The sequence below is a fragment of the Pyxicephalus adspersus genome, chromosome 12 (genome assembly GCF_032062135.1).
Source record: "Pyxicephalus adspersus chromosome 12, UCB_Pads_2.0, whole genome shotgun sequence".
In the NCBI taxonomy this organism is placed as follows: Eukaryota; Metazoa; Chordata; class Amphibia; order Anura; family Pyxicephalidae; genus Pyxicephalus; species Pyxicephalus adspersus.
Genome location: NC_092869.1, coordinates 25,504,119 through 25,518,910, shown reverse-complemented (window position 1 = coordinate 25,518,910; position 14,792 = coordinate 25,504,119).

Sequence of the window (14,792 nt, the reverse complement as noted above, 5' to 3'; positions counted from 1 at the left end):
AAAAATCTGCTGCTGTACTGAAAAATAAATGACCTACAGTAATCTGGAAACAGAAAAATGATCCCATAATGCCCTGCTTCCTAATGAGGGTCCCTGTTTGAAATTGAATGAAATATGGATTACCTCTTAGTTTAAAAGTAATATGTAAAATATATTGCTTTGAAATAATCAGAGAAGCTATAACCTTCTTGAATACCACAATAGCACAATCAAACGTAAAAAATATAGTAATAGCTAGGGATGAGCAAGAAGGCCACTGACAGTTTTGCGAAATCTTCCTCGAACTTCCGATGGTCCGCAAAATTCTGTCCGATTTCGCGAATTCCATTAAAGTAAATTGGCCGACTTTAAACATTAATAGCAAAGCCCCTATACATGTTAGAACCACCAAATTTGCTAGGTATGTGTAGGGACAAATATAAAATGTTCCATAAGACTTTGTGGTTTTCTAGAAAATGGCAGGCAAAGTGACAGCAGTCAAATAGGATTTTTGCATGATGGACAGCGTCAAGAAGGCAGCATAAACATCAGGACATTGAGAAAGGGTGAACTCAACCCACTAGCAACAGTCTCTGCCGTCAAAACAGCAGGAGAACGCTTTAGTATTTAATATACGCACCCCCATTTATTGTAACCAGTGCTGCATAGTATATTAACGCTATATAAATCCTGTTTAATAATAATAATAATAATAATAATAATAATAACAATATTTGCTAGCTGGCATCTTGACCTGGATGACATGTGTTAGGAATGCCACCCATAAAGTTGTGGTTTTCCAAAAAATGGCAGGCAAAGTGACAGCAGGCAAATAGGAGTTTTGAGTGATGGACAGCATCCAGAAGGCAGCATAAACATTAGGACATTGAGAAAGGATGAACTCAACCCACTAGCAACAGTCTCGGCTGTTAAAACAGCAGAAGAATGCATTGCTATTTAATGTACGCACCCCTATTTCATTTACATAGCTGCATAATTTGTTTACGCCATATTAATCCTGTTTATTATTAATAATAATTGCCACTGGCATCATGACCTAGATGACATGTGTTAGGAAAGCCACCCAGAAAGTTGTGGACAAGTAGCGCAATGACATTAGGCAAAAGGATGGAGGACCAGAGACGGAGCGTGGGTCAGCAAGAGCAGGACCAGTGTGTGGTCTCTGGTCAGCTATCGCCAGGGAGAGCGCACTGGTAAGTGTCATGGAGAACTGCATTGGTACCTGGCATCTAGAACTGGGTGTAATGTACAATTTTAGTGAATGGCGTACTGACAGGTGACACCGCAGCAGCAGGCGGTGGGCCATGAGGTGGAGTGGGGACCGCATTGGTAAATGGCATCTAGAGCTGGCTGTAGTGCATCATCAATGCCACCCAGAAGTGTACAATTTTTGTTAATGGAGCACTGACAGGCAGCAACAGCAGGAGGATGAGGCGGTGGGACCTGAGACAGAGTAAGGGCCGTATTGATAGCTGGCATCTAGAGCTGGGTGTAGTTCATCGCCAATGCCACCCAGAAGTGTACAATTTTAGTGAATGGAGTACTGACAGTCAGCAGCAGCAGGGGGAGGAGGTGGTGGGCCCTGAGACTAAAGCTGGGTGTAGTACATCATCAATGCCACCCAGAAGTGTACTATTTTAGTACAGTTCTGGGTGGCATTGACAGGCAGCAGCAGTAGCAACAGGAGGAGGCGGTGGGCCTCCATCTAGAGCTGGGTGTAGTGCATTGACAATGCCACCCACCCAGAATTGTGTAATACAATGTTAGTCAACAGAGCACTGACAGGCAGCAAGAGGAGGGGGCGGTGGGCCCTGAGACGGAGGGGGGACTGCATTGGTAACTGGCATCTAGAACTGGGTGTAATCTGAAATTTGTGAAGGGCCAGACCAAGATGTTTTTTTTCAGCACCAGCACTGTTGCTGTGGTCCGTGGTGCTGGAAGCGGTAGGAAGGTAGACGATATTGCTAGTTTGCATCATGAAGTGGATGACATGAATGCCAACCCTCAATCTTACAATACTTAGCTGAAAAATTAGGCAAACACAAAGGTACCTATCAGTATGGCAGTACTGGGGGTTTTCATTTGCAGTTTGTTGGCTTCCTGGAAGCAGCAGAAATGTAAAGTAAATTGCTAGCTGGTACAATGGCAGACATGACACTGGCAAAGAATGCCACCTCTGGACATTACGATAACTAGCAGAAAAATAGAACCTAGGCAGGCTCAGCTGACAGGGTTTTTGGTGATAGGCAGCCACAGACTCAGCAGAGGAGCAGTGTGGGTTCACAGAGCCATCTTGGTTGGCCTAGTGCGTCCTTGTGTCAGTCAATCTGCAGTGGGGATATGATAGTTGTTAGTAAATCCTGATGCTGGCCACTGTCCCTTCTTGCACCTCCTGATGATGGCTCTGCGCTATGGAGTGTAATGTCACCTTCATCCTCTGCCCCCATTTCTTCCCCTCCTCTCCAATCTCCACTTTCCGTCAGGCCACACAGGGTATTATCAAGCAGAAAGATGATGGGTATGATATCGTTCCAGCCTGGCTGCTCCCGACTCACAACATTTGTGGCCTGCTCAAAGGGGGCCAGTGCCTTGCACAACGTCTCCATCTGCAGCCACTGGTCACTGGTAAAATAGCTCAGTTGTGTGGCTGTACCAAGGGCCCCGCTGCCTCTATGCACCACGCTGACCAAGTAATGGTGGATGGCTAGCTTTTGCTCACACAGACGCTGGAGCATGTGCAGGGTGGAGTTCCATCTAGTCACAGTGTCACAAATAAGTCTATGCAGTGGCAGCGGCAGTAGGGGATAGGTGTACAAGTCCTGCAGTCCTGGGTACGTGTGGAGGAACTTCTGCACCACCATGTTCAGTACGTGGGTAAAGCAGGGCACATGTATTATGCGGCCCATGCGCAGCGCCGCCACAAGGTTGGCCCTGTTGTCGCACATTATGTTGCCTGTTGTAAGCCGGGAGGGCGTTAGCCAAGCCTCAACCTCTCTGTGCAAAGCGGACAACAGTTCTCTGGTAGTGTGACTTTTCTCCCCCAAAGACACCAGTTTCAGCACTGCCTTGCAATGCGTTTGCTTGAGGGAGTGTCGAAAAGAGAGGGATTGACGGCAGAAGGAATGCAGGAGGAGGAGGAGGAGGGGGAAGAGAGAAGGAACTCTGGTGCTCTATGGTTTCCCACTACACCCCTCGGCGGGGGTACCAGGTCCTGTAATGCCCCTTGCAGACTACCGGCCACTGAGCTATGCAAGGGCACCCAGTGAGCGGTGAAGGACAGGTAGCATCCCACTCCATGCCTGGTTTTCAGCTGTCCATGGTGACGTGGATTTGGCTAGACACCGAGAACGCCAATGCTTGGGAGAGGTTTTCTATTACATGTACTTGTAAACTGGGAACAGCTGTGCAGGAGAAGTAATGCCTGCTTGGTATATTCTACCACCGCTTGGCACAGGCCATCAGGTCACAGAAGGGAGCAGAGTCCACAATGCTGTACGGCTGTACTCTTTTGTTGGTTGGGTCCATAGCCTGATGCTATGTGCAGAACTCTGGTATAGTGGGCTGAAGGGACTTGCAGCTAGGGGAGCTGAAGGGGTCACTGTAGTAACCATTTTGCCACGGGAATACGTCATCTGATGCCAAGAAACCTGCAGGCAGAAGCTGATACTTCATCGCCAATAGAAGGTACCAACCTTCTTAGACGTAGTAGCAATGACTTTCAGTGTGATCGACTTTCAGCGTGATCGTCTTTCAGCGTGAAAAAGGACCACACTGGAGAGGTGTGTGCAACCACTCTGCTGCAGGCTGCTCTGCCTGCCTCTGCGTCTGCTGGTAAATAGCAAGAGGCATCAAATACTGAAATATCTGCATTTTTTATATAGTAGGAAAGAATTTTTTTTTTCTAACAAACGGTCTTCTTTGGTAAATAGCAAGAGGTATCAAACACTGAAATATCTGCATTTTTTATATAGTAGGGCAGAAATATTTTTTTTACCAAATGGTCTTCTTTGGTAAATAGCAAGAAGCATCAAACACTGAAATATCTGTATTTTTTATATAGTAGGACAAAAAATTTTCTGTAGCAAACTGGCTTTTTTGGTAAATAGCAAGAGGTATCAGACTGAAATATCTGCATTTTTTTAAGAGTAGGACAGAAATGTTTCTGTAGCAAACTGGCTTCTTTAGTAAATAGGAACAGGTAGAATCAAAGACCGCAATATCTGTATATATACAGTTTTAAATAGTTTGAAAAGTATCTTTGTCTTTATAGATTATGAGCTTTTTGTAGTCCTCTGCCCTTCTTGACTCAGAGATACAGCACTGTGAGTCAATTAGATTCTACTGCTTTAATCAGTGTACAGCGAGCTGGCTGGTGGGAAGGAAGCCCCCAGGAGGACCTCATTGGTGTGTGTATAACCCTATTCTATTCTTTCACAGGCTGAAACAATCCTTGTCTAAGTCACATTGTTTTAGCCAGAGCAGAGAAAGGTAATGCCAGGTACACAAGTTTCATTAACAGTATATTTCAGTTGTGAATTTAGTAATACACTAGGCTGGAGTTTTTATTAGACATATGTAGGCACCATGCCTAACACCAATAAAGTGTTTGGGAGCCGACAGAAAAGTAAAAAGAACAAGATATACAAATAAAAGTTAATCATATTTTCCCTAAACATTCTTGTTGGGGGCTATGAGGTATCATAGTGGGTTAGGTTGAAAAAAGACATACGTCGATCAAGTTCACCCACTAGGGAAATATACATATCCCGGATATAAAACCCTATAAGACACAGCTAAAGTTGGTCCAGAGGAAGGCAAAAAACCCTGGCACAATTTGCTTCAACAGGGAAAAAAATTCCTTCCTGATTCCATGAGGCAACCGGATGTTCCCTAGATCAACAGACACTGTTATTTTTACTTTAAAGCCTTAATACCCAGTTATATTCTGTGCTTCCAGAAAAACATCCAGCTTTTTCTATAAGTAATCTATAGTAGTTGCTGAAACTACTTCCTGAGGGAGACGATTCCACCTTTTCACAGACCTTACAGTTAAGAATCCCTTCCTTATCCGGAGCTTAAACTTCTTTTCCCCCAGACGCAAAGAGTGTCCTTTTGTTCTTTGTAATGATCTCAAAGTGAATAATGGGGAAGAGAGTTCCCTTGGTTCGGGTTTATCGATTTTGCCAAAATCGATAAACCCGAACTTTTCTCACTATTTAAATCCCATCACTTACCTGGTCCCCGCTGCGATGATCCGTTCTGTTCCAGCGTCAATCGTTAAAAAAAACCTTCTCCCCGCAGCTCCTCCGGACACGTCTTCTGTCTTCATCCGGCGAGTGCAGTGACGATCACCGGGGTTTCCCGGTGACGTCGCTGCATGCGTCGGTGCGGGCGGGAGGCGGGGTGGGAAATATATAATCCTTTGTAGCGGGAAATTCAAATATTTTGTATTGGATTCAATACAAAGTCCTGTATCCAATCCAATACAAAAAAATACAAAATATATTTATGTGGTTTTGTCTATAGGTATGTGACGTTGGACTGTTGGACACTAGGCAGGTGTTTTAGAAAAAGAGCAAGCTGATTTTTGTGTCTTTTATTTAATTTATTTAAAAGTATTTTTTTTTTTTACATGATTGTGTGTTTCAAACATTTTTTATATTCATGATATCTACTAGAACCCTGTTCGGACATAGGGGTGAAATGATCTTGAAAAAATTATAGTAATTTGTGAAACAACATACCTACTGCAATGAATTCTTTTCACCTTACAGTAATCTTTGCCAAAAATCACACATCCCATTACTTTGGGGACCACTTTATGTCATGGGAAGTGAAAATTATGCCACGTAGAATAACAATGTTTATGTAGTATGTAATGTAATTCCGAAGGGTCTAAAGAAAATTCCATATAATCGAACCATTTGTCAAATAATTTTGTCATTATGTTATCTTCTGAATCATTTGCTTCTGGGAGATCCCTGTAAAACAGCGTGCTCATTGAGTTAAGAACTAAATCTGAATTAGGAGGTTGACATTTCTTGGCATTTGTGGCTCTGTACTCTGCATTGGTGGGCACCAGGTCGGCTGCAGGCCTATCTCCAGACACCATCCTTTTGGGCACCAAGTCCTGGGGGCAACCGAGTGCTGAGAGACATAACCAGTTTACTTGAGGCTGTGCGTGGGCTGCTATAGGCGAAGACTGCGGCATAGATTAGGGGATTGGTTTCTGGGGAATACCGGTATTAATCCGGGCCTTACAACTCCTTTCCTGAGAGGAAATATATGCCTTGCCAGTTTCCCAAAAAAGAATGGGGTCGTCTTTATCTTACTTATTTGTATCTACAAATGTAGCCCATGCGGATTTAAGCTCCGCCTGAAACGCTGAATCCTTGCTGAGATAGGATGGAAACCTCCATAGTCAAGAATCACCTCGTGGTAGTCTCTCCCGCAAGGACACAACCACCGATGCATGATCTGAGAGGGCTATACAAGATATCTCAGATTTATTGATTGAATTCACTATTATGTGAATTCACATAAAAATTCAAGATCGGTAAAAGGGGAAGAAAAAAAACAATGGACAATACCCAAAAGTATAGCTAAAAATGTTTTAAATGTAGGTAACTTCCTTTTTTTCCTCATGCAAAAAAAACAATCCAACAATATTCAGTGTGGATCCACACCCGGGGAGTAATATCCAGCGGGCTAGAAACCTTTCACACCTGTAGTAATCACAAACAACAACACAGTCAGAATCGCCATGTAAACAAAGGAAAACTGAAGCACAGTTTTTAACTGTTTTTCATTCTTTATCTATCCTTGTGAGATTTGTGTTAGGTACTCGATCTGATTTCTTAGATGAATCAGTGGATGGCACTGATTTGGGCGATTCTGGTGCTTTATGCCAATCATCATTGGATACCACCAATACCTAAGATGCTTCAAACTGCATTGGCTCGGGAGATGAAGGTAGATTATGCAAAAATGCTGCAGCCTCTGTGAATTGGTGAATACATAATCAGAGCCCTTGAATTTGAAGATGTGAAAAGTAGCAGGGTATGCTAGGGGAAACTTAATTTGCTTACGGTAGAGGGCCAAGCATGTTGCTTGAAACATTTTCCTCTTCCGGGAAACATCAGCTGAGTAGTCTGCAAATATCAAAAGGTTCACGCCCTCCAGTGATAGATCATGACTATTTCTTTACGCTTGTAAGATAGCCGATCTGTCGGTATAATCTCTGTAGCGAACGATGACTGGTCTAGGATTATTATTAGTATTGCGTTATGGTCCTAAACTATGCACACCGTGCATGGATGAGGGATCCCCAATTGAGAAGGTATGGTTACAGAACATTGTTCATGTAGCTGTCCCGGTGCAGAGGTTTCAGGTACTCCGATAATGCGAAGGTTATTTCTTCCGTTATAGTTTTCCAGCCCATCTATTTCATCTTTTAAATATCCAATACGTTTGCTCATATTGGTTATAGCATCCTGGGCACGTGTAAGATCATCTCCAACAGATATAAGCTTATTTTCAGCAGAGTTAAGCCTATGTTATCCCTAAGTTACTGTCGTAGAGACAAAATGCCCTTACCTATGGCCCTGTCAACTGTTTATTGTATCGCATTTTTGTGGGGTTTGCCTTACTTTCCTTTGCAATCTGTCTTTCATTTTTCCTCTTTACATCTTTTGTTATATTCTTTTTAGTTTTCAAACAATGAAAGTGATCCTTCATTTTGATGTCCTTTTCTTGTCCCTTATGGTTTTTTTAACATCAGCTGAGAGCCAGATAGGTTTTAATTTTAGCCTCTTAAACTTATTTTTCTATCTGTGCTAGTAGTTGATTTCCTATTTCTTCCTTAGCACTGGGGGGGCCTATAGCAGACTCCAATAATTAATTGTGTGTTATTCATCCCCACATTCAACTCCACCCATAATGCCTCAACCTCATCACTTGTTCCATCCACAATTTCTTCTTTCACATTCACTTTTAGATCACTTCTCAAATACAGACAGAGACCAACACTCTTTCATTTGACTCTGTCTTTATGAAAGAGAGCATAACCAGGAATATTGATAGCCCAGTCATGCTAGGTACAAAGCCAGGATTCAACAATGCCAACCAAGTCATAAATCTCCCCACTCATTAAGGCTTCCAACTCCCCTATTTTGTTTGCTAGACTTCTAGCATTGGTGAACAGGCTCTTTAAACCAATCCTGCTTTTCCCATCATTGTTTGCCAAATCCTTTTGTTTTTCAGTACACTTAGTACTGAACAATAGGGATGAGCGAGTGAGTTTTTAAAACTAAATCTCGCAGCGAATTTGGCCGTTCTCACTTACCGAAATTGTAAGCGAGAATGGCCATTGTAAATTTGCTGATCAAGCTCGAATTGAAAAAAAAAAAAATTCCAAAAAAAAAAAGATATTCATTCATTGATCAGCTCAGTGTGTGATCCCCGACACTAGAGGATAAGCTTTCCTCAGCCAATCAGGGAGCACTAGAAGTTTTGAATGACTTGTCCCTATTTAACCTCTAGTGCGCAGGGATCGCAGTGGAACTGCAGAAAAACTCTCATTTGCAGTTCCACTGCGATCCCCGGCACTAGAGGTTAATCACCTCTAGTGCCCCAGGGATCGCAAATCCTGTGAATCCCCCTGTTTTAGTTTCCTGGATCTTCCGATGGTTTCAAGAATATCAGTTTGACGAAATTTTGCGGAACCATCACAAGTTCGAGGAAATTTCCCCAAGAATGCCAGAGACATTCTTGCTCATCCCTACTGTACAATCCAATGTTTTTATGTAACATGGGAAGCTTCTTACAATTATCCTTAACCCTCCCCCTAACTATCCCCAATCCACCCTCCACTAGTGCCTGATCCTTGACTATTAAGATTATGACTATATGATGACTATATTAGTATTAAAAAAATAATAACTTTGCTAAAATAATTGTTTTAACTTTTGAAGGATTTTTATAGTGAACCTGCACCCCATTTTGAACATACAAACAAACAGGAAAGGTTATCTGTTAATACCTATAATAAAAAAAAAACAAGAAAGCTTGCTTTAGGTCCCTTTCTGATTTAGGATTACCTAATTGGAGTCTGTCTTTTCCTGATTCCAGATACAGTGCAGTGGTAGGAACGAACATGTCCTGTTTGTGACAATGATCAATTCTGTCATCTTTATTTCAGTGTCCAGGAACTGAAAGAACTTCAGGAGAAAGGCTTCACTATTAGCGACTGGTATACAATACTCCCAGATAGAAAGAATCCGTTAAAAGTACTCTGTGACATGCACACCAATATAGTGAGCCTAAGCAAATATTGCTTTTAGGCAGGAACCAAAAATGTGTATTATGTTTATTTTGTTTGGGCAAGCATAGACTGGTGTTAATGTTGCAGTGCGGTTACAGCTTCCTCTCACCCCTAAGCATGCGCAAGTATAACACTATGTGTAGGGGCTTAGCACCACTAAAAATGTTTAAACTCTAGTTCTTTAGGAACCAGCACAGTGGTTCAGGTGGCTGAACAGCTGGCAGCGTGCCACACAGGAACTTACCTGTGTACCTACCACCAGTCTAAACTAGCCCTGATGCTGGACTTGTGCAAAGAAGGTTTTGTCAATGATAGGCTTACTCCATGATAAGTGATGGATAATTATAACTTTGATTATGCAGGTTTTCCAAAAGCGCTGTGATGGATCTGTGGATTTCATTTGAAACTGGGAATCTTACAAGATGGGATTTGGTAGCCGCTTCACAGAGTTCTGGCTGGGAAATCAAAATATTCACATGTTAACATCAACATGTATGTTGATAATATAAAATAATAGATACTATATATATTAATAATTGATACGTGTGTTTTCCTGCAGGATGTTTTTAAAATATGTTTTTAACATTTTAATATAACATAATAATATATTATTATATATTTGTAAATTTTTATGTATTTGTATACATGAAGTGAAAAAATTATGCATATCCTTTATTGTTTGAATAAAAAAAACATTCTGCATACCAACTTCATTCTAGATCATATAAAAATACAATATTGGAAACTTTCTAAAAATGTGTTCTTTTCCTGTGATCTCAGGGACTTGGGAACTATGAGTGGATCTACAGGGTTTTGACAACACCAAGCATTTTGTTAAATACAATTCTTTTGAAATTCTAGGAGAATCTGAGAAGTTTAAGCTGGTGATCAGAGGCAACTGGTAATGCAGGTAAGAAATGTAATAGAAGTGGGAAGAGCTTGCCTCTAGTGTACATCTAGTCCTGCATAGGGTCCAAACTGAATAACAATAAAACAACAGGTTATATTACTAAGTTATATAAATAAGCTAACTTGCATGTAAGAATAATTATTCAAAGTAATGGAATTAAGTCCATACAGGATGTCTATAATCTACAAGCAGACCTGTTTGATTGGGCAGCCAAATGGCAAATGATATTTAATATAGATAAATGTAAAGTTATGCACTTGGGAGCTAACAACATGCATGCTTCATACTGTCTAGGGGGAATACATTTGGGGGAGTCGAAAATGGAAAAGGATCTGGGGGTTCTGGTGGATCATAGCTTTAATAACAGCATGTAATGCCAAGCTGCAATATCTAAAGGTAGTAAAATACTTTATTGTATTAAAGGAGGAATAGACTGCAGAGATGGAGACATAATCCTGCCCCTGTACAAAGCATTGGTCAGACCACATCTGGAATATGCAGTCCAGTTTTGGGCTACAGTTCACAAAAAGGACATTGTGGAATTGGAGAGAGTGCAGAGAAGGACAACTAAACTAATAAAAGGAATGGAGGAGCTCAGCTATGAGGAGAGATTAGCTGAACTAAATATATTCTCTCTTGAGAAGAGATAAATAAGGGGGGATATGATCACCCTGTATAAATACAAAAACGGTCCATATAGAGAACTCTGTTCCCCATTATTCACCTTGAAACATTACAAAGAACAAGAGGGCACTCTGTGTCTGGAGGAAAAGAAGTTTAAGCTCTGGATAAGGAAGCCTGTTAAAGTCTGTTAAAATGTGGAATCGGCTCCCTCAGGAAGTAGTTTCAGCAACTACTATAGATTGCTTTAAGAAAAAGCTGGATGTTTTTCTAGAAGCACAGAATATACCTGGGTATTAAGGCTTTAAAGCAAATTGTACCAGGGTTTTTTTTTTGCCTCCCTCTGGACCAACTATGTCCATAAGGTTTTATACCTAGGATATGTTTATTTCCCTAGTGGTTAAACTTGATGGACGTATGTCTTTTTCAACCTAACCTACTATGTAAAAGATTGCTTAGCAGACAATCAATAGCAGAAGATCAAATTATATCCTCTGTAGCCTAAAGTATAACTGAAGGCAAATTTTTTATTTAGATTTGGATAGATAATTTAGGGATTAGATCCACTGTCAGATCCACTGTTCTTTACTGTCAGTTTCCCTGTTAGATATTCTAAATGATGTATAACAAAGAAATTGGGTTTAACTAGTATCCCCCCCCCGTATCAAAACTCCCCCCACTAGTATCAAAACTTTAGATGAGAGCCCTAGCAAAATTTGGATGCAATACCCCCATCTCCCAGGATTTCAAGGGGTGCAGAGGTGATAGTCATTCTCCAGGGCATAATTAAACCTAAATTTGACAGTAAGGATCTTTTTTGAAAAATGCCACTTAACACAATAATACAATTAAGTACAATAATAATGTCTTTCATATATACAATGTGTGAACAGGCTTACCAGTGACAGAAAACTCTGCTTTGATTCATGTTCTATGCCACACTACCGAGAATTTCAGGTGCACATGAGTCATTGCTTGATTGATCTTTCCAAAACCGCAGGATTTGGGGGAGTGAAAATCTGACAATGGAAAAAAAAAAGTTGCGTAGTGCTGTTTACAGGAATCAAATTACTGCCTTACTGAGAGGGGGTAGGAGTATGCTGCACCAGCACATATATGATAATTTGTAATTGTCTTTATGAAAATAAGATTATTACCAATAATACATTTATGAAAAAGTGTATTTCTGTAAGGACTCTTACCTCTAAACTTACTTTACTTTTCTTTAGGGGAATCGTTGACGTATCACAATGGAATGACGTTCTCCACTGTAGACCAGGACAATGATGCAGACCCTCGAGACTGTGTCCAGCTCTATAAAGGTGCCTGGTGGTACAACCAGTGCCACCAATCCAACCTGAATGGACAGTACCTGCTAGGCAACCACAATACATTTGCTGATGGTATCAACTGGTACTCCGGTAAAGGATTTAACTACTCCTACAAACAGTCTGAGATGAAAATCAGACCCACCTAATGGAGAATACAACACAAGTCTAATCCTCTTATCTTTTATTTGGGCTTCATTCAATAGAAACCATAAGACTGGGATTATATCTGTGATGTTAACACATCAATGTTAATGCACAATATATTGTTTTATTGGGAATTGCATGTGACCGTTTTTTTTTTTAACTGTTTATAAACTGATATATGGCATGGCAGTCGATTGTGATGTAGATGAAACTCATGACAGGGTAGAATAGAGGATTCCTTCCCCCAACAATGCCCTGTATAAATAATAAACTTACACATCATTTGTGGTATAAATTAGCCACAGCAGCCTTTTACTAACAATGATATCAAAACCAACAGTTAAAATCATCTTATTAATCTTTAGCCTGGAAATTTCTACTAGGCCAAGGTCCATGAATGCACTTAATAACCCACCTCTTTCAACCAGAAGACCCCCTTTTATACTGTCTGGCCCCCAGCTGCCAAAACACCGCTTCAGAGACAATTACACCAGCCTCCCCTTAGCCAATCATTTTCTTTAACCATTCCCTCTCTTTATCGTCCATAAAACACAACAAATTTAAAACACCCCATACCTCAGATTGGTTTCACTCCCCCTTTAAAATGCAGACTTTCATGGACCTTACCAGTCATAAAAGCCGCCATGACATTATTATAAGACATCCCCAACTGCAAGTATCCAATGCCCTTAGCATAGGCAACCCCCACTTCTTTACAAATAGAGAGGCAGAGGTGGTGAACCTTTCCCTTTTAACTCCTCGTCACAACTGACTGTCTCTTCCCCCTACTTCATTTCAAAACTCCACTGCCTAACCCTTTTCTTACTGTAGCTCCCTATACATCCTGTCATGTCGTCCCTTCACTTATGGCTTTCTATTTTTAGCTCCGGGCCTATCTGTATGCTCAGTATTGCTTAGTATGCTGTAAACAACTAAATTGTAGATAATAATTTTATTTATTCACTCATAGCTTCTGAGCAGTTCAGACATGTGTAGCACATTCTGATTTCTACTGTCAGAATGAACGCTGGACTACCACTAGATGCCCTTGCTATTCCATTATTTGAAACTCAGAGGACCTGCCACTGAGAGATGATGTAAGCTACCGTTGCTAAACTAGTTCCAAAGAATGCTAATTGTCTGTATGTAAAGTCAATTTTATTGGTTTTGTTTCAGTAGCTTCAGACACACATGAAACAAACATGAGGTGTTTAGCAGAACACCTGAGCTGCAAACTTGTTCTACTTTAGTGATTCAGAAGGTATTGGAGGTGGAAGGAGTCATGTGTATAAATGCTTGGTAATGTTCACTGCAATACCCATTTTTTTTAGCAAAACATTTTTTCCCTGTTGTTTGACAATAAATAGTTTAACAAAAATTAAATTTGAAAATAAAAAGATCACACATTTCTATACAAAGCAGTGGATTGCTAATTCATAGCCACATCAGGATTGTGAGCATGTTAAGACTAAGAATTACCCTAGTTTGGTCTTGTTGAACTTCATATTTTCTGAATCTCTGAATGCTCTGAAATAAAAAGCGTCTATTCTCATTGTAACAGAAAAGGACGGAATAGATTAAGGGAGCATAATATTAAGAGATGGATAGACTAAGGAGGAATAATTAAAAGGGGTGTAATTGTAGGATAGATTTTGCAGAATATATTAGTAAGTGGTAATCTTGGGGGTGTAAATATAAAGGGAGACTAAATGTATGCAATAGCAAAGGGAAGACGTGCTTGGAGGGTAAGGTAATGTAGCCTGAGGGGAAGGCTGTAACCATAGAGGAAAATAGGGAATTGTCATAGTAAAAGGGGGTATTCTTGGGGGTGTAATAGCAAAGTGGGACAGACTAGAGGTGTAATCAAGGAGGATAAAATAATGGGTGAAATGGCAAAAGAGTAGTAGAATAAGGGAGTAGAAAAATAAAGAAAGGATAGTTTAATGGAGTGTAACAGTAAAGATGTGATAAACTAGGAGGTATATTTGTAAATGGGAATGGAAGGGCAAAGCCTCCTGAAATATATGTCACGCATCCCAGGAGACTTCTGCGCAGAAGAAGCTTTTTCTTCAGTGGTGGAAAAAATTGCCGATTTCACGCATGTGCAGATTGGCACTTTTTTCCCCATCTACTGCAGACTACATCGCCCAATCTTGCGCCTGTGTAGTGCAAAATCAGGTGACGTAGGCAAAAGATGCAAGGAGTGCAAAGAAGATAACGGTGAAGCACAAGGACAAAGAAGGGTTCCTGGACAATGCAGAAACAATCCGGGGAATCTCCGGAGATTAAATCTCTTTAATTGGCTTAGGGATGTATTACTATGGCAGGGACATTAGATTCTGAGCCCCTTTGAGGGACAGTTAGTGATAGGACAATGGACTTTGTAAAGCGCTGCATTATATGTCAACAATATATAAATAAATGTTTAATAATAAAATCTAAAATTTGTTTTTCAACCACTTTC